We start from the raw sequence: 20,000 nt of genomic DNA, 5'->3' as shown, positions 1-20,000 counted from the left end.
TCAGCGCTGAAAGAGAAATTGAATGTCAGATGGTCTGAAAGGTGTGATAGGCAGAAAACCTGGCAGTTGCACTATGAAAAAATCGTTGGAGAGGGTGGAAAGTCAGATAGGAGAAAGAGAATATGAACGGATGTACAGCAAAAGGAATGAAAGAGGTTGCAGCTGGGGGCCGAGAGAACGCTGCAAAGACCCTTAAGTAATGCCTACAGTCCACCACGTAAGGTGCATTGACGGTATTACCCCCCTGCGGAATCCGACCTTGATAAAAATCATTATGTCAGCTGGTACGTCAATTCAAAGACTTTTGTTTCCGATTGATATAGATGTTTCGTGGAAGAAGTAAGTTATTCAAGATCTTGTTTCAGAATTTTGTTCTAATTTCTAGGTAACAGCAGTTTGTTTGTTTATTTATCTTTATCTGAGGTTTGGTTTATATCCTTTCCTTTGATTTTATTTTACATGAGCATTCAATTGTATAGATGCTTCTTTCTTTAAAGTAATAGGCTTTATGCTTACTTCATAATAATAATAATATCCAGGTTGTAGTTAATGCTGAAGTAGAGTCTCTTTTTGTACGATATACAACAAATAATCACCGAGTTACAAGCACTTAAACATTGACAAGCTTCATACAACTCACACTTTCGCTAACATTCACACATTTCAGTCTTTACAGAGTGCCCACCTTCACACAATTCAACCTACAGTTCGCCTTCGAACAATTCAACCTTTAGTTTGCCTTCACACACATTCAGCCTCAACACAAAATCAACCTTTCGCTTCCATTCAGAGAATTCAGCCTTTCATTTGCATTCAGTATCCATTTTACTAGTCCAGTCAAAGCCGTGATGTACCGCACCTGGTCGCACCCGGGTTCCAGGTCGCCCGAAATTCCCAGGTTTCTGGAGGTGCGAGGGGGGGGGAAGAACTAGCCCATTTGGGATACGAGTTCACACCCTTAGGAGGATTCCGGTTTCACGACTAAAACGGGCGGGTGTCTAGCCGGATCGTGTTCGTTTTTATTAAGCTAAATCAACTGGTAGGTCTTAATATTTCTACGAGTCTTATCCAAAGTTCATTTAGGACCAGTATGAAAAACTTAAACGGAAGTTATAGAAAATATAATAAAAACACACAAAATGTAACTGGGCAAACAAAAGTTATTTAACTGATACAGAACAGAAATGCATTGCGTTCACGACTGCAGGTCACAAAAGTCATTACAGACGTGCTTGAAATCGATCAATTAATCAATCCACAACCCAAAAAACTAAAACAAGCTACGAGTATAATTCACGTTCCTTGACAAAGTACTTATGCTAACGGGTCCTGCACGCGACAGCAATTTTGCAACAAATCAATGAGCAGCAACCTACCGCGCTGAATAATCAAGGCTGGCCATGAATTCCATTCCCGTACCTTTGATAGTGCACTTCTGTCAAGTTTGTTACTGAAAGACCTTAATTTTGGGACAGATTATTAGTTGAAGTTAACCAGAACGCCTTTTTGGCGAGTCACATATTCCTTATTCCTCTCATTTCTCTCTCTCTTTCCCGTTTCTTTTTATGATGTCATGCAAAGCTTATCTCTCTCTCTCTCTCTCTCTCTCTCTCTCTCTCTCTCTCTCTCTCTCTCTCTCGTCTTGCCCACAAAAGAGACCCATTCCATCCTAGGAAACAATTCATAGTCTTCAGATTCCCACTCTGTTTCCGTATAGATAACACCTAAGATCCTCTCTCTCTCTCTCTCTCTCTCCACTGGGCCTACATATATTCAGGCCATTACGTAACACGCTAACGCAACTCTTTTATGTAAGTCATTGACACACCCCCCGAAAACAATACCGCCTCCAGCTGTCCGTGCATTTATCAACCTCATGACATCAACGTCTGGAATAAAAGAGAAGCACAAGGCGCCATCACTACATAACACCATGAGAATGTTATCTCCTGTAGACTGAGAATGTAGTCTCATGTAGACTGGGAATGTAGTCTCTTGTAGACTGAGAATGTAATCGCTTGTAGGCTAAAAATGTAACCTCTTGTCGACTAAGAATGTAACCTCTTGTAGACTAAGAATGTAAAAATTAATAATCTCTTGTAGACTATGAATGTAATCTCTTGTAGACTAAGAATGTAGTCTCTTGCAAACTAAGAATGTAATCACTTGTAGACTAAGAATGTCATCGCTTGTGGACTGAGATTGTAATCTCTTGTAGCTTGTAGACTAAAAATGTAATCTCTTGTAGACTGAGAATGTAATCTCTTGTAGACTAAGAATGTAGTCTCTTGTAGACTGAGAATGTAATATCTTGTAGACTGAGAATGTAAACTCTCGTAGACTGAGAATGTAATGTCTTGTAGACTGAGAATGTAATGTTTTGTTTTTGTAGACTGAGAATGTAATCTCTTGTAGACTGAAAATGTAAGCTCTTGTAGACTGAGGAGAATGTAGTCTCTTGTGGACTAAGAATGTAATCGCCTGTAGACTAAAAATATAATCTTTTGTAGACTAAGAATGTAAATAATCTCTTGTAGACTAAAAACGTCAAATCTTGTAGACTAAAAATATAATCTCTTGTAGGCAAAAATATAACCTCTTGTAACTGAGAATGTGATCTCTTGCAGCATAAGAATGCAATTAAATGACTGTCACTGAGAGAGAGAGAGAGAGAGAGAGAGAGAGAGAGAGAGAGAGAGAGAGAGAGAGAGAGAGAGAGAGAGAGAGAGAATTGCAACTAATTACCTAACTGGGAAGTATCTTTATTAGCACCACACAAGGCATGCTAACTAAGGAAGCAACTCGCATTCTCATCAACGAATATTTGAGATAACAATGACCCTCCCCAATTAAACAGCAGTCGCTAATAATAGCGATTAGCACATCATAAACTCACTGTTAAGCGGTAACCCCCGGAAGCCGTTACTGCCCACTGTGTAGATCTCGTTATGGCTGACCTTATCGAAGGTGAAATGCACGGGCTCAGTATGTTTTTACTCCGCTTCTAAATACACATTCTACGATTTTTTTCTCATTAAGCATTCTACGATTTTTTTTCTCCTACCAAGCATTCGACGATTTTTTTATCACTGAGCATTCTGTTTTTTTTATCTATACATTCTATGATATTTTCTCACTTGCTAAGCATTCTACGATTTTTTTTTTCTCTTTATACATTCTCCGACTTTTTTCTCATTTGCTACGCATTCTACGATTTTTTCTTACTAAGCATTCTATGATTATTTCTCACTAGCATTCTATATTTTTTCTCCCTTGCTATGCATTCTACTATTTTTTCTCACTTGCTACGCATTCTACGATTTTTTCTCACTTGCTACGCATTCTACGATTTTTTTTCTCACTACGCTTTCTATTATTTCTCACTTGCTAAGCATTCTACAATTTCTTCTCACTTGCTAAGCATTCTACGGTTTTTCTAACTTGCTACGCATTCTACGATTTTTTTCTACGTCAAGATGAACGGAGATTAGAAACTACTCAGATACAATAAAGTAGTTGTTACTGAGCCATAGAACTTACCAGAAAGCATTAATAAAAATGAAGAATACAAGTAAATATTTCTGAGCAATACTCTTATACCCAAGGTCCTTTAAATATACACTGGGTATGTTTAAAGGACCTTGTTATGCCCTTATCGTCATCCACTTCTACGTAGTGGAGTTCAGGGGTTGCTCGGTTAAAACAAACAAAAAACAACTATTGCAACTCTTATAAAAGTGGTAATTATAATCAACAATTTCCAACTGCAAGATGAAAAAAAAAAAAAATATTACACCAACCTCCCCCAACCCGGCCCAACCACACACAATCTGGTGTTGAATATTACTCTATATACTTAAGGTTAATATTGACTATACTGTGACAATTTCGCTACCAAAATGTATGATAGTCAATAGAAATAGAGAACGAAAAATACCAAAATTAAATAAAATAAAAATAAAACTCCTTGGAATGATTTGAAAATAATATTACGAACATTACAAAAGAAGAAAATTCAGTCAAGTAAATGCTGAATACATCCTGTATTAACACTTGCGTCACACGGAGACCTGAACGGCGCCCTTTAATCGAAAAAAAAAAAAAATTAGGTAATTAACAGCAAAATCCAGAAAACAATGGCACCTTATCACTGAAGAACAAGTACTTATCGTCTTGATATAGATATAACGTACTCATCGTTAATGGCACAAACACCAATATGGGTCTCGGGTATCTGGGTCCGATTAAGACGCTTAAATTGGGACAGTGGCATGCCAGTAGGTCATCCTAGAAGCAGGAAATTTGAGGGTCTTTAAAATGTTCATTTACAAATATCAAAGGCAAATAAATATTTTAAAGACACTTAATTTCCCTGGGAAATAAATATTTTAAAGGCTTTCTTAATTTACCGGGTAAATGAATATTTTAAAAGACTTTCTTAATTTATACCTGGTACATATATTTTAAAAGACTCTTATTTTTCCTGGTGAATAAATATTTTAAAGACTTTCTTAATTTACCAAGTAAATGAATATTTGAGTCTTTCTTAATTTATACCTGGTATAAAAATATTTCATAATACTCTTATTTTACCTAGTAAATAAACATTTTCAAAGCTTTCTTATTTCCCTGGTAAAAAAAATAGTCTAAAGACTCTTAATTTCCCTGGTCAATAAATATGCTAAGGACTTTCTTAATTTCTCAAGAATCCATATCTTGAATGCTACCTACGGCACAGTTAAGGAGTATGTTTCTTCACGTCCCAGTCATTGGTCTGAAACATGTTTATTTGGAATATATTAATTCAAGTCAGACACGGTCTGATGACAAATTGAGGGCTGTGATTGCTCAAGTCACTCACCCAATGTTCAAAGACAAAGCCTTACATACGTTTATTCAAGTCATTTGCACGTGGCCTAGTGATAAGTTTCGGACAAAAGATTATTCTAGTCACTGGCGACTAGTGTAACATATTACAGCTAACTTTACATTTCTTTATTGTATGACTAACTTTACAATTCTTTATTGTTTTCATGTCAGGATCGTGTTTCTGAAGATAAGGCTACTGGCTCAAGGGTGCAGTTTAATGCCTAATACTGGTTGGCGAAACCTGTTTTCTGATAACTTGTATAATTCAAGGTGTTGGGTGTAGAGTAACGTAGATAAATATACTGTATTGAGCGACAACATAAATGAATCCATAATATTTCAAGAAAATTGTAGGATAACGTTGCTTAATATCAAGATGTAATGTAATTAAAAAGTTCATTTCTGTTACAGTTAAAGAAATGTAGAAATGCCATCATTCAAGAGACAAAACAATATTTGTAGAATTGCCATCACTCAAGAGACAAAACAATATTTGTAGAATTGCCATCATTCAAGAGACATAACAATATTTGTAGAATTGCAATCAAGAGACAAAAACAATTTTGTAGAATTGCCATCATTCAAGAGACAAAACAATAAGAATTGCTATTATGTAGAATTGCCATCAATCAAAAGACAAAACAATATTTGTAGAATTGCCATCACTCAAGAGACAAAACAATATTTGTAGAATTGCCATCATTCAAGAGACAAAACAATATTTGTAGAATTGCCATCATTCAAGAGACAAAACAATATTTCTAGAATTGAAACAATATTTATACAACTGCCATCATTCAAGAGACAAAACAATAAAGCAGAAACACCCGTCACCACTAACATCATTATTACTAAGAAGAATCGCTACCATTATCCAGAACAGAGGAACAATTAAGACAATAACGAACGCAAATTTCCATCACGTACAGAACGAGAGAGAAGATCTGCCACCATCCATATCACGGGGGAAGAAACCGACAGTGCATGACGACCTCGAACTGCATCCTCTTCCTCCTCCACCTCCTCCCCTCCTGCTCCAACATGCGGAGCAAGGTCAAACGAGGGTGAGAGTCCCAACCAGGAATCGAGAGAGAGAGAGAGAGAGAGAGAGAGAGAGAGAGAGAGAGAGAGAGAGAGAGAGAGAGAGAGAGAGAGAGTCAAGTCACGGGTCACGGAGGTGAGGCGGGGCGAGTGGGCGTGGCGACAGGTGATCACCGCAGCATTTTACTTTCTTTGACCTCCTCGGTTCACACGGGCGGGCTGTCTGACAGGTCCCCGTTTCTGCCACTTGAGGCCATGATTTGCTTCGACTTGCTTTTGTGCATTGGATAAAATGGAAATTCTCTTTTAATTCTACGTCTTGGAGGGCTTTTGTTGCAGCTCAAATAGAGTTACTGTTGGTTTCGACACGAGGTGTTGTAATTGTTATTGATTGGTGGCCTCGCTATTATTATCACTGGTTGTCGTTATTACCTACTTCAGGGAGGTTGTGATTTGATTCGGCTTTTGTTTGTTTCCACTATTTCTTGGCAAGACATGTCAAAAATTTGTAAGTGGAATTTTATAGTTTTACTTGACGTGAGGAACATTACTTGTAACAAATGAATCGATTCTGACAGAAATTTCAAGGTAAACTGTGAGTAGATGGGATCTTTTGGGGGCTGGATTGACCATTCTTGTTTCAAACGTTCCAGGCTTAAGAAACCAAAACCCTGGGATCTTTTGGGGGCTGGATTGATCATTCTTGTTTCAAACGTTCCAGGCTTGACACCAAAACCCTATGTAATTAATTACCTGAGATCTGGTAACTAAGTTTCATCACTCCAACAAATTAAGTCTGGCTGGATGTCGTCTCTTCTTAACCAGTAAAGTTTCCTTTGGATTTTGACAACTAAGTTTCTAGTCATTGTAAATATAGGCTCTCAAGACTTATTTTTTTTTTATTTCATTTTTATTTTTGACGCAACAGACCTTTCCCCTTCAGAGGGGGATGACTGTCCACTGTTTCTGTGGAAGTCTTTCAAGACCAGGTTGCTACTCCATCTCTTGCCCACGCCGGGTATGACCTACCACACTCAATTACCAGTGACCTAATCAACTGACCAGGTCGACCCACGTATGACTCACGAAGGTGCCTCAAGTATTCTGCCTCGCCCAAATAAAACGCTGAACCTTTCCTTGCAATTTCTGTCAACACCTCACACGAACGCTACTTTTCCACAACTACAAGGCTTTTAACATCCATTCTCCCTAACAAAACGCAATTACTCACTCCCACAGCCACTTCAAACGCCAGACAAAGATAAACACTCCCGAAGTCGACGCCCAAGTTAAACCCACTTTCACATAAGGTCTACTGCGAGTGAAAGTGAAAGGCTGGAAGAGATGACGATAATAGGAGAGGTATGGGTGGCGAGACGTTCGAAATCAGATTGTTGATATCCAAAGCTGCAACGCCCAACGTCACTCACACACACCAAGACAACGGGTGACCTTAGATTACGGAGGAATTTCTGATGCAAGCAAGGGAAACGCCAGGGTGGAAGTAGGTCTTCGAAACTGGTGCCACATGTTTCGTCTTCATGCACGGGAAAGGAGAGAGACGGAAAGAGACACACACACAGACATAGACACAGACACTTCTGCTTCGTATTATTACTGAAAGTCTCTTTTATAAAAAAAGGATATTTCTTCATAGACTGAAAAGGACAGAGAGAGAGAGAGAGAGAGAGAGAGAGAGAGAGAGAGAGAGAGAGAGAGAGAGAGAGAGAGAGAGAGAGAGAGAGAATTCTGCTAAGTATTATTACTGAAAGTCTCTTAAAAAAAAAGTATTTCTTCTTCATAGACTGAAAAGGACATTTACAGACAGACACACACACACACTTCTGCTAAGCATCATTACTGAAAGTCTGATAATATATATATATATATATATATATATATATATATATATATATATATATATATATATATATATATATATATATATATATATATATATATATATTCCTTTCTTCACAGACTGAAATGGACATTTACAGACAGACAGACAGTCTCACAACACACACACACACACACACTTTTCAGAGGTATTGTTACTGAAAGTCTGTCTGATGAAAAAGGCTGAACCTTTCAGCTGATGTTAACTACAGGTAAATTTACAGTATTTAAACGTTTGACATCATGAGCAGGATATTTTATGATGTATTTCTATCAAGAACAAAACTAGACATACTGCAGAAAAGAGAGAGAGAGAGAGAGAGAGAGAGAGAGAGAGAGAGAGAGAGAGAGAGAGAGAGAGAGAGAGAGAGAATCCAGTTCTCTCCCATACATTTCCCAGCACAGAAAAGAAACAATCATATGGAAAAACTTCTGTATTTTACAACATTTCAACCCGAGTCAAACGGCATTTATATTCATACTGTCGACCACACATGCAATCTCCTCACTCCCTTCCATTATATTTCTACTGAAATCAACATTGAATACATCTGTACATAATGCATTTCCTTCTAATCTCCGAAATACAGCATTATTGCAGGCAATTTGCTCCACTTTACTCAGTAAACAAAACCCAAATATTTTATGTAAATGTCGAGCAACAATTAAATTCCCTCGTTAAAACAAGGCCTATAAATACACGGCTGGAATTATGATTAATTTGGTTACAATGTTAATTTAGGATTTTCTGGTATTCCGTTGTTGTTTGTTCATTGCCTCACTCTCTCTCTCTCTCTCTTTCTCTCTCTCTCTCTCGGGGACGAAGGATTCCCTTGAAAATCTGATGTGCCTTTGTTGAATTAAGCTGTGAATCATGTACTTGATTGTTGGCTGACTAACGGGCAAAAGAGAGAGAGAGAGAGAGAGAGAATGCATTTAAAGATTTATACCATTTTAAAGGTATTAAAGGCCCCACCGAACATTGCTGCTCATGGTGTGTTGGCCCCTTTGTCATATCAGGAATTTCTTTTTCAGGAGAATGTTCTCGTAAAGAAACTGCAAACGTGTCCTTATTTTGTTCGTTAATTATTTTGTAGAATATCTGCATTCTTCTCTTTCCATTATCTGAATAATAATAACTAAAAATCAAATTACAAATTCTGTTTACCGTTATCACAGGAGTTATGTAACAGTAAAAGGTAGTCTTCTCGTAAGGGCCCACAGCCGTTTCCTCTCCACCTCTGAAGGGGCCTGAGATATATCCTTTCCGAAGTTATACAGGGGCACGGCTCACTCCCATTGTTCCCAAATCCGACGTCTGAGTAAGGACATCGACAGACACATAAAACGAAGAGAAAAAACATCAAAACATTAAAAAAAGAGAAGTTATTTACCCATGGGCAGAGATCTCCATTGCAGGAACAGGAACTCTGCCGCTGGAGTAAGAATCCTAACGGGAAACACGGCCCTTCAAGGACTGATTAAGAAGTCACACTTCTCGAATCCTTATCGACTTGCACAGGAATCCTTATGGCAAGAGGATGCATCTAAAACACTGGTGCATAAATAAGGTTCAGAATCAACTCCTATAGAAACCAAGTAAACAATTCGACGAAGTTTCTTCGGCGCAATCGAGTTTTCTGTTGAGTGTATAATCAAGGCTATCAAAAATGGATCTATCTTTCGGTGGTCTCGGTATAATGCTGTATGAGTCGCGGCCCATGAAACTCCCAGCCGGCCGTGGTGGGCCGTCCTATATCGTTGCCAGCGGCACGATTATGGCTAACTTTAGCCTTAAATAAAATACAAACTACTGAGGCTAGAGGGCTGCAATTTGGTATGTTTGATGACTGGAGGGTGGATTATCAACATACCAATTTGCAGCCCTCTAGCCTCAGTAGTTTTGATCTAACAAACAAATAAAAAAAATCATCACTCGTCCTTACCCATCATGCATCAAGACAGACTTTTTTTTCTATAATAAAAAACAATCATAACTAGCCCTTACCCATCATGCATCAACACTTTTTTTTTTCTTTTTAAATCTAACACGAACCTCATCTGATCCCGGCTGCACTGATCATCCCACTTTCACTTTGAATTCAAATTAAATTCCCCCATTAATGAAATGCAGGGGTGAGTGCAACCACGAAATAAATAAGCTAACGGAATGCGGTCCTGGAGACGAGTTTTTTTTTTTTTTTATTCTGGTCACACAGGCGATCTAGAATGCTCCACAATCTATGTTCCTGCAGGAGATTATCCAATAACGTGATAACACGCCATAACACACTGAATCGAGGTCGAAGAATGCATCCATGTATATGATACAATTACAGTGGCACCGATGATCCAATTCGGTATAATGTATAATGAATATCATTATTCGATGATCCAATTCGGTATACTGTATGATGAATATAATTAACTTCTGTTTAATGAGAGAAAATGACCGCCTTTGACTTTTAGCGTCTTTTGCTCGTCAGAATATGGACTGTCACAGAGATGGGTAAAAAAAAATGAGTACCAGAGGTGGGTAAAAAAAAAATGAGTAATAAGAGATGAGTAAAAAAAAACCGAACATCAGTTACACAGAATAAACATGACATTCCCTTTTCCGCCGACCCTTTTTTTATTATTTGTATTTATTTTATCATTTACATATATTATTTTATTATGTATTTGTATTATAGATGCAGAACAGATAAAGACCTTCAACTGTTGTTAACATACCCCAGACGACCATCATTCCTGCGCCACCATTTTACTCAGCAAGCGCTTCAAGTTTTCCGAGATATATTGCCAACTCGGAATGCTAATTCAAAAACTCCTAGCCTTCAAAAAGCGGCCATACCGCTTCCTTTGGAGTAAAGGAACTCGCTGCTTTCCTTTTCTCTACCTTTCTAGGATTTCCGTCGAGCCTGGGCTATTTTCGGGGAATTGAAGGATGCAAGAACCATTAGCCTTCTTGACTTAATCCTCCTAATGGATGGGTGGATGACATAGATTTGAAGCCAAAGGTCAACCGCTTGATATTTACGAGGTCATTCGGGTAATGACATATGACAGTTTAATTAATGACAAGAATAATAAAACCAATATTAAAAAATGAAAATGGGTAAAAAAGGAGTCCATTTTAAACTATGGAAAATTAACAAACTTTCAAAATTGGTGCTGCTTTACGGGTTAAAGCATCACCCCTAAAAAGGCGGAAATGGGTTTGCCCGCAAGTCCATACTTACGCAGACCTCTCTGATTTGTAACAGAGAGAGAGAGAGAGAGAGAGAGAGAGAGAGAGAGAGAGAGAGAGAGAGAGAGAGAGAGAGAGAGAGAGAGAGAGAGTCTTATTTGTAACATTTTTCAAAACAAATGAGAGAGAGAGAGAATCTGATTTGTAACTTTTTTCAAAATAAAATTAAAGAGAGAGAGAGAGAGAGAGAGAGAGAGAGAGAGAGAGAGAGAGAGAGAGAGAGAGAGAGAGAGAGAGAGAGGGTAAATCCAGCCATGACGTTATCCTTCTGTAATGTATTACGTTATCGACATCCAAATTCAACACCGTCATAAAGTCTATACGGTCTCATCTCACATCCTCAGAATAGGACCCATACTAATTACTTATTATCCTCTCTCTCTCTCGTTTCATTCTTTCTTTCACAGTGACGTTCGCCCGAGAATGCCATCAACTGTTCGCCGACATTTGTCAACGAGATGTGGAAGCCATATACACGGGTGGTGTGGGTGGATCGGGAAGAGACATCAGAATTCATTTGAATCTCTCTCTCTTCTCTTTCTCTCTGAGCTCATTCTCGAAAAGGAAGGAGGAGGAGGAGGAGGAGGAGGAGGAGGAGGAGGAGGAGGAGAAGAGAGAGAGAGAGAGAGAGAGAGAGAGAGAGAGAGAGAGAGAGAGAGAGGTTACTTCCATCTTCGCAATAAAACAGGCTCCACTTTTGAAAAGTGGAGTAAACTTCACTTAAAGCGTATATGACTCCAAACTGGTAAGTTAGTGGCAAGCTCTATACCTCCTTAAGTAAAGCTGGCTTCAATTATACAACAAACATATACATAAGCTCCACTTCTACGAGTGGTGTTTCCTTAGATGAAGACAGTCCTCCCTCTGTAAGACAAGGTAGTCACAATTTTTCAGGCAAAAATAAAATAAACGTTTTAAATGAATCTCAATCATGCAAGAATCACTGAGACCTTATAACTTGATTTTATGTTATCAAAACATCCTAATACTGTCATTTCCGGTCAAAATACACATTCATCCCTTCTCGCTAATCAAAGCACTAAAATAATCACTCATTTGTTATAAGAAATTATGGCCAGATTACCTGATTGTGGAACTAAAAATAACAATGATTCATAAAACATACCAAGATCTGAAGGTATATACTGTATTCACGAACTGCAGTAAAAAATCAGGGGTTGTTTATACCGAGAATCAAGAAACCCACAAGAAAAGGCAAGTTGGAAACCCTTTCCGTATATCGAAAGCTCTAATTTTCTCAGTTATCAAGCTCTTCGTTGGTGAGTCGGTAGAGCTGTGGACTGGAACTCGCTAGAACGGAGTTCGATTCCCCGGCCGGCTGATGAAGAGTAGGAGGAATTTATTTCTGGTGATAGAAATTCATTTCTCGATATAATGTGGTTCGGATTCCACAATAAGTTGTAGGTCCCGTTGCTGGTAACCAATTGGTTCTAGCCACGTAAAATAAGTCTAATCCTTCGGGCCAGCCCTAGGAGAGCTGTTAATCAGCTCAGTGGTCTGGTAAAACTAAGGTATACTTCTTTTTTTTTGTCAGTTATCTATAGCATTAGGAATCAATCAATACCAGATGTTGAGCAAACATAAGCCTTTGCACATGCATATGCAAGATGGTTCAATGTATGACCAGCTTCAATTTCAGTCCCCACTGATGGATTCATCTATGGACACAAATGAACATTTACTTATCATTTACATAAAGGGACCAGATATTACCATTCAAGTTTCATTCAATTTAAAGTGACATTCTAAGCAAGGCAACGACAGTTAACAAATCCTTTTGACAAAAAAATTAAAACTTGCAATTTTGGGGGATTTAGCCTTATCAACTGGACCCTTATTTTTCCCCTAATTCTGAGATTAGCAGGGATTCAACCGGTACTTAACTCAGAATAACCATTCTTATGTTATTTGTACCCTAATATTTTACCAAAAACATACTATCTCTTGGGGGGAAGGTTATTTTTGAATATGGCCCACCAAGGGTGATCTTGGGTTTCTGGAAAGCAAGCATTGCAGTATTTCTATTAATCAGGATTTGGAAAACAATGAATTTTGTCAATAATTACTTTAAACAAACAATTAACATAACTAAAACAGGATTGAACGTAGTTTTTCACGAATAAAAAACTTTTGAACTTCATTACTGAAGAGTTTCTTAAAAGAGATTTGACAAAATTTCTATAACGACAATTACATTTAGTATCTAAATCAGACAACACTTGCAATTCTTCACTTTCACAAGACTGACCAATGAGTTCTTTCAAAGAGAAAATGAATACTTGTCTGACCAATCACAGCTTCGTAATGCCAAAATAAAAAGATTCTGACCAATCACAGCTTCGTAATGCCAAAAGAAAAAGATTCTGACCAATCACAGCTTCGTAATGCCAAGAGAAAAAGATTCTGACCAATCACAGCTTCGTAATGCCAAAGGAAAAGGATTTTATCTTCAATCCATCGTCCCCTAAGCCAAGGGTTGCAAAAGCAGGACCTGAAACCACTTCTAGAACCACACCAGTCGCTGCATTCCTACGAGGTAGTGTCATCTACGATAGCAGGTACCTGGGTGGTTCCTAACTCTAGAGGATTCATAAATTGATAGCAGTTGTGGCAATCTCTCTCTCTCTCTCTCTCTCTCTCTCTCTCTCTCTCTCTCTCTCTCTTTCACGTGATTCCTAACTCCTGAGGATTCAAATAAATGGCTGGCAGTTTTTGCAGCTCTCTCTCTCTCTCTCTCTCTCTCAAGTGATTCCTAACTCTTGAGGATTCAAATAAATGGCTAGCAGTTTTTGCAGCCTCTCTCTCTCTCTCTCTCTCTCTCTCTCTCTCTCTCTCTCTCTCTTCTCTCTCTCTTGATAAGTGCCCCTCGGGTACTAGAAAATCACCTACTTGGAAAATCAAGTTCGGGTTTTAATCTCAACTTCCCAATTTTTAAAGTTTTGACTCGACCCCCTGACACCGGTTTTAATTAAATCCTACACACTAACAGTTCCCGGCTGAGAGAGAGAGAGAGAGAGAGAGAGAGAGAGAGAGAGAGAGAGAGAGAGAGAGAGAGAGAGAGAGAGAAGAATTCAGTATCGGTGGATCTCCTCATTTACGTAAAGAGACGGGCTTACGCTCAAGATTAGGCTCAGTTAAGCAGGAAAAGTTACAGACGAATTTCCCCCTAAAAATCAAGCTGAATGATAGGGGGAAATCAAAGGAAGGGAACGAATTCCATTACGCCTGTGAATTCCCCACAGTATACATACCCACACACCATATATATATACACACACATATATATAAACATTATATATATATACACACACACACACACACACTCACCCGCGCGCGCGCGCACGCACGATATACAAAAGGTCGCAAGGCATGCTGAAGAATTTCAAGCCTTCCACCGGCCACTCTCTACACGTCGACCTTGAGATAGTTAACCTGAAGGAGCCACCTACTGCCACCACAATCGGCGCTGTAACTCGTTGTACTGCTATGGGCGGATCACACCCAATTCCCCCCTTCAGGCTACATGACCTACGAAGTCCTCCCCTTCCCCCTTTCTCCATGCTGCCACACAACAGGAGCAGTTTCACCAGCAGTGGTTTTAACGTCAGGTTTAACGTTAATAATCTTTGCCCTCCCTACCTCGACGCACCGAGCAGGGCCACCTCTGAGTTTCTATCGAAAGTTGTAGATGCAGGTTGATCATTCTCACTACGTTACCTGGTCAAACGCGCGAACACGGTTTCTTGTATGGGTGATTCAGTGATGGAAAGCTTATACTTCATTTGCGAATTACCACTTCGTTTTCCATTCAAAGATACTTTAAATACACGTAAAAGATCGGAGGATTTTGAGAGTGAGAAAGGGTGGGTGTCAATATACGTAATTCCAATGTAAACTACTTACTTGAAGGAGCAGATGGTTCTCTGATACCCGAGTGATCAGACTATTAGTTCATCTCTTAAATTTAAGAATTTCTCCTGAGCCATTTACGTACCTGAGAAAAATAGAAAAAGAATAATTAGCATAAAATGTAAAATGTTTATTAATACATACACATATACATATATATATATATATATATATATATATATATGTGTGTATGTATATATATATATATATATATATATATATATATATATATATATATGTATATATATATATATTATAATATAAATGATTGAAATCTTTCATAACCCTAAAAGAATACATTTAAGACATTCCCCTCAACAAATTTCCAACTCTACTTAAAAAATCCCGCGTATGGACTGTGATTCACTTCATTACGGTCAGAATATACCAACATAAATGTCTAATTACAACTGACTAAAGGAATCAATGCTCTTTTTGTGCGTCTAAGTGAAAATCCTTAAATATACAACAAGAACTAACAAAGGAAAATAACACCAATATAAGCCCAGGTCTATACACTCCTGAGCCAAGGGTTAATCCCAGACACCTGTTCCTCCCCTGAAGATTAAATTCAAATGTAATGACCATTGTATGCATTAAATTGGTTATACGCCCCCGTTTTTAGCTTAGCTGGTGTTTCTAAAAGTGATTTCCCCTTTGTAATGTTTTGTTCCATTGCGTGTAGCTTGCTTGAAACTGCCTTGGAGCAATGGAGAAAGATCTTGCACGGCTTTGTTTCACTTCAAGTCAAACGTTTTTATATTATATTTTGTTGTTATTCCTGTAAAATTGCATATACTCATATATATATATATATATATATATATATATATATATATATATATATATATATATATAATCTCATTTGAAAATTATCACTTTTCTATCTATCAACAGGTAATTTAGTAAACAAAATCAAATAGGAAACACCATCTCAAACTTATGTACCTAATATCAATATGACCTGAAGAAACCGACCGAGTAAATATAATACTGGGTTTACTGGTCTCTAAAGACACAAAAATTAAAACACTGACAGTAGTTTGCTGGTCTATAAACACAAAAATGTAAACATTTACAGTAACAAAGCAATGTCGAGATCATTGCCAACAGATTATACTCTGGTCATAGGGAAAGTTCCTCCACGAGAGAGAGAGAGAGAGAGAGAGAGAGAGAGAGAGAGAGAGAGAGAGAGAGAGAGAGAGGACACTTAGTAGCACATTCTGGTCTGGTCGACTAGACTTTGGCCAGACGACGAAAAGTTCGCGGGAACTGTTTCACAAGGATGAAAAAGAGAAGAGCGATTAAATTATCCGGAGTGTAATCTATCCCATGCCAATTGGTACTCATTGTACCAAGGTCTAGACCTTCCATTGTACTACAATGAAGACCAGAGTAGACTTTCCAGCGGGAGACCCCGAGATCGACCGCAAGGCATCGGAGGTGGGGGGGATGGGGCATTATAACGATTTAGGCCCAATTCAGAAAAGGCCCATTGTGCCTCTGTTGGCAAAAGTATCGGATCATGCACGTGGCTTCTCAAAAGAGGACTGCAGTGAGTTGTATCCGGGAGGGTGAAGGGAGTAAGGAAAGCGAAGACGAATTCCGAAGCCACGCCTCTAATTTGAAAATAACGCCTCATTATGAACAATTTCATTCAAAATGCCACAAAACACTATTTCTTGTTATCGCCATCTTATACTTGTCCTGGAATATAGGGATGGAATATAGACTTTCGGCCCAAGGGAAAGCACTGGGACCTATGAGGTCATTCAGCGCTGAAAGGGAAATTCAGAGTAGAAAGGTTTGAAAGGTGTAACAGGAGGAAAACCTCGCAGTTGCACTATGAAACAACTGTTAGGAGAGGGTGGATACCAAGATGGACGAATGAGAATATGAATGGAGGTACAGTAAAAGGAATGACAGGGGTTGCAACTAGGGGCCGAGGGGACGCTGCAAAGAACCTCAAGTAATGCCTATAGAGTGCAACGCGTGAGGTGTACGGGAGAATTTTCATACATCTCTGCCCCTCTTATCGCGAGCTATCTCTACCTTTGCTTCCTCCAAGAGGAAGACATATCCCTGAGAACACACAAATATATTTTCAATGGCGGTTACAAAGACTTTCCTGTCAAAATTTGACCTCTGAGAGCTGTAAAGGTTAACTGCAAAACGGCAGTCTACCATGGAACGTCAAAGGCGCCCTCATTGAATTGATCTTCATCTGAAACCGATAACAAACCTATATCATCGAGAGTAACACACAGTAGGAATTTACCACAATGCACCTCCAGGGATCGAAATTCCTCGAAGAGGGAGAGGGAACGCAATGCGGCTGTTATAAACTATATCCAAGCCCTCACCCATTTTTTAAGTAATATAATACAAGGAATATGGGCTACCCATATCTTATCTATGAAAATGAGGGCGAAGTTCGGTGGCCACATTTACCTGCATAAGAACGCAGCAATTTACGCTCACTCTTAGCGAGAGAGAGAGAGAGAGAGAGAGAGAGAGAGAGAGAGAGAGAGAGAGAGAGAGAGAGAGAGAGAGAGAGACTTCCAAGGTGTCATTCGTCTAGGTAATATACTAAATAGCGCAGTAGATAATGCGATGTATTGCCTAAAGGTTTTCAGATACTTAAATTTGACTGTTCTGTTCAAAACAAACAAACACAAACACACACACACACACACACACCCAGTCTTGTTGTCAAGAAACTTACATTAAACGTTATACCTACTTTTTAATAGCTTAACAGTTGGATACTGAGAAACAGTCATACTTCATTTATTTCTCAGTGCTCAACTATTCATATCATATGTCTTAATTTCTTAAGAACATAAACAACATAGAAACCTGTGGCTTACTCCAACACACACACACACACACACACACAGAGAGAGAGAGAGAGAGAGAGAGAGAGAGAGAGAGAGAGAGACTTTGCAAGCTAAAATACATTACTCTTCCATCACGGGCTTTCCCAGCCGACACTTTCTACAACGATCAAGAATTATCGCCAATTTTTTTTTTTATCTGGTGTTCAAGTCATGCTGTTCTTTTTCACCGTCCAAAGACAGTTTAAACAGTGAAAGCAGCCGACAGTTGAACATACCAACACAGTTTAGTGACAAGAGCTTTTACTCGGATTTTTCAGAATAGTTTTCTCATCGTGCTCTTAGAACAGGATCTTTTTATTCGCGGTTTCAAAGGAATTTTTCAAATCGCAAATAAATTGTTTTGAATGTAAACTTTATCAGTCTTTTCCAAGCAGGAATGAATCGCAAGCTTCGAATATTACAACCGGTATAATATTAGTTTGTTGCTTTGCCTATCTATGTGTCTCGAATTTTATTTATCTATATATATGTCTTGACATCCTTGGAGTTTATCTATATATCTTGACATGCTTGGAATTTATCTATATCTCTTGACATGCTTGGAATTTATCTATATATCTTGACAAGCTTGAAATTTATCTATATATCTTGACATGCTTGGAGTTTATCTACATATCTTGACATGCTTGGAATTTATCTATCTTGACATGCTTGGAATTTATCTATATATCTTGACATGCTTGAAATTTATCTATATATCTTGACATGCTTGGAATTTATCTGTATACCTTGACAGGCTTCGAAACCACCACCAATAACTTTCAAAGAGAAAATATTCTGCACATTTAAGCCGTTGAAAAAAATTCCTCTGATTTGGATTTGGTAGAAAAAATAAACGTGAAAGAACGTGGCTTAGTTCCCAATTTCTTTTTTTAAGTTAAAAAAAAAAACATATAAACTTGAATGTTATTTTAATAAAGATAACTAAAAGTTCCTTTTCAATGACCTGACAATTCCCAAAGGAACTTTCTAAATTTAAAATTATGAGACTCATATACTTTGGTAATAACATTAACACAGAATAAGAAATAAGCAAGCTCAAGAACATGCCTTGAGAGAGAGAGAGAGAGAGAGAGAGAGAGAGAGAGAGAGAGAGAGAGAGAGAGAGAGAGAGAGAGAGAGAGAGAGAGAGAACCAATTAAAAGTAAGAGAAACTGAATAATTATTTTACTTGTGAGATATTCAAGAGTCTGGGGTCTATTACTGGCGTGTGGTGGTGGGGGGGCAGGGGTTTGATCGGCGTATCACATACCATTGCGGATTAAGAACAATAGGCATATAAATGATTTCACTTTATAGAGCTGTGATCCTTTAATTCAATTATGGACCTATTGTTCTACTTTATACAGTAATGGGTCTCAGGTTGTGTGTGTGTGTGTATCCGCACACACACACATACATACACATAAATATCATACATACACATATAAATATATGTAAATAAAAATTTTTAAGTATACCTTAGTTTTACCAGACCACTGAGCTGATTAACAGCTCTCCTAGGGCTGGCCCGAAGGATTAGACATTTTACGTGGCTAAGAACCAATTAGTTACTTAGCAACGGGACCTACAGCTTATATATATATATCCCTTACACTTATACTTTTACCGTAGAATCGCGGATGAACCCAGTGCAGAAAACTGACAGATCATTGGCAGTTAATACACTTACATAGGAGGCATATACGCTGTGCGTCGTGGGCACAAACGCAAAATACGCCAATCACCTCTAATTAATATTCCCACGACATCATGCACCATTTACCAGGTCTATATGAACACACCACTACACAAAAAAGAACAGATTTCCACACTCGCATCCCGGCCTGCAACGGGATATAAACCCGATCCTGCAATCTTGCAACACCAGAGAAATGCCCATTTAAGACATAAAAAAAAAACTTGCCCGTAACAAGAAACATCCATCTGCTCGGCAATATAGAATTTCATTCCGGCGAATCGAAGCTTTCAGGTTGTCGGTGATCTGCCCTTGAAATCGCGGGTGATTATTAAGGCTTATATCTTTTGAACATGACTGATAAGGCCCGATTTCTGTGCGCTGATTTGTACGATATGTACACTCTTATGTCGTGCCACTTTTTTTGTTTTTT

At 38.3% G+C, this 20,000-nt stretch overlaps 1 protein-coding gene across 41 annotated transcripts in view; it reads right to left on the bottom strand.

Annotated features, from left to right (window-relative positions):
- Window positions 1–20,000, bottom strand: part of Synd (protein kinase C and casein kinase substrate in neurons protein Synd) — a 266,290-nt gene that overhangs the window by 54,465 nt on the left and 191,825 nt on the right. For 6 of the 41 annotated variants that reach the window (XM_067131567.1, XM_067131593.1, XM_067131605.1 and 3 more), the window contains one exon: window positions 14,984–15,074. The exons of the other annotated variants lie outside the window; for them this stretch is intronic. The gene's annotated coding sequence lies outside the window, so the exon portion shown is untranslated. The remainder of the gene's footprint in view (window positions 1–14,983; window positions 15,075–20,000) is intronic. 41 annotated transcript variants of the gene reach the window in all.

The sequence above is a fragment of the Macrobrachium rosenbergii genome, chromosome 30 (genome assembly GCF_040412425.1).
Source record: "Macrobrachium rosenbergii isolate ZJJX-2024 chromosome 30, ASM4041242v1, whole genome shotgun sequence".
NCBI classification, from domain to species: domain Eukaryota; kingdom Metazoa; phylum Arthropoda; class Malacostraca; order Decapoda; family Palaemonidae; genus Macrobrachium; species Macrobrachium rosenbergii.
This window is presented reverse-complemented; position numbering and strand designations above follow the sequence as displayed.